This window comes from Bison bison, unplaced genomic scaffold (assembly GCF_000754665.1).
Source record: "Bison bison bison isolate TAMUID 2011002044 unplaced genomic scaffold, Bison_UMD1.0 scf7180017848333, whole genome shotgun sequence".
Taxonomy (NCBI): Eukaryota; Metazoa; Chordata; class Mammalia; order Artiodactyla; family Bovidae; genus Bison; species Bison bison.
In genome coordinates this window covers 17,673-19,230 of record NW_011478906.1, presented here as the reverse complement: position 1 = coordinate 19,230, position 1,558 = coordinate 17,673, and the positions used below count along the sequence as shown (strand labels likewise).

The 1,558-nt window shown below is 31.8% G+C and overlaps 1 protein-coding gene across 3 annotated transcripts in view; it reads right to left on the bottom strand.

Moving 5' to 3' along the window:
• Positions 1 to 1,558, bottom strand: part of AP1S2 (adaptor-related protein complex 1, sigma 2 subunit) — a 13,320-nt gene that overhangs the window by 3,692 nt on the left and 8,070 nt on the right. The window lies entirely within an intron of this gene.

The window sequence follows — 1,558 nt, the reverse complement described above, 5'->3', positions numbered from 1 at the left end:
CCAGCCACTTTCTGTCTCCTTAAGACTTGCTTGCATGGTGAAATTAAGAAAAATGGTTCACTTGGTCCACTGAATAGAAAATGTCTTAGCCTGGTCCCCACAAAAAAAAAAAATGTCTTAATATAGTTATCAATTTGGTTTATGTACCAAAAAAAACAATATAAAGGTAGTCACAGAAGAGAAATAGGGCCTGTCTCTTCTAAAGAACTATAATTAACAGTAGAAAACTTTTTTTTTTAATCTAGGTGAAGATGGGGTAAGGAGAATTTTGCATGGAACTATGGACATCCCATGCTTCTCTCTCCATTCCTACTTTTCCCACTTAGAGATATAAAATACTACTTCAAAAAAGGAGACTTCTTATTAAAATACTTTTATAGGGGAGACACACACACACATTCACAAACATGTACATGTAATAACTTTCTAATCCTCTAGTACATTATTCAATATATGCTATAAAGTAAATTCAGCATATTTGTCATATTGTAAAGTATATAGCGACTTCCCAGTAAAGTTTAAAAAACAACCCAAACACAAGAAGGTATCAATGCCCTAAACATTTTTCTCCAGAAAAAAGATATTAAAAATAAAAGCTTAACTTCAACAACTTTAGAAATGTTTTAAGGCAAATGTAATTAATTAGGAAATGATAAAGAAACTAGAGGAAATACCAGGATCTGATACAACAGAATATAGTTCCATAATAATGAAATATAAAAGTGATCAAATAAGGGAACAAATATGAAAAATTTCCAAGTTATGACCCTTGTTTTGACCTAATTTTCAGAAAAGTCTGGTTAGCAAACAGCAAAATAAGGAGGTGCTAGCTTTAACCCAATTTTATAACAGTAGAATATGAGTGTGTAGTCAGCACACCTGACACTTAAAGAAAAAAAACTCCCAAAGACAAGTATGCAATCAATTAATAAAAAACCATAGTAAATCATACACACACAGAAAAGGGGCTGTGTTCATTTCACTAGTGAGCAGCAGATGGTATTAGGGCTGTCAACAAATACTTCACTTCTGCAGTACGGTACCTTAACCCCTGTTTTGGTAACTCGGTATCATTAAATGTAAAAATTCACTGTCTAATGTTTAATTTACATATATTATAGATATTGTCATCCCAACTTCAAACAATCCCCACAACTGACCTAAGTCAGTGGCTGATGCAGAGGGATTACTGAGAGCTCCTGAATGAGAAGCCCAAATGAGGCCAACAGTTAATAAATTATAATGAAGAAAAAAGATTTACTCTGATTTAAAACCTCCTTCAATAATAATATAAAAGATAATTACTGTAATGAAAACAAGTAACATTTTTTAATATTGACTAATTCCTCCTCTTGCTATAAATTTTCTATTTGATTAAACTTCAATTATGACTAAAGCATAATTCAACTAGGTACCTGAATTAATGTACATTAAGTTTTTCAGGAAAGGTAGCCTTATCTATGAATTTTTAGCTTCAGAAATTGAAGGTACAGAAGCATCAAATATACATTTAACCCAAGACAACTGTGGAAATTAGAAAGCGAAGGGGGTTTTTTCA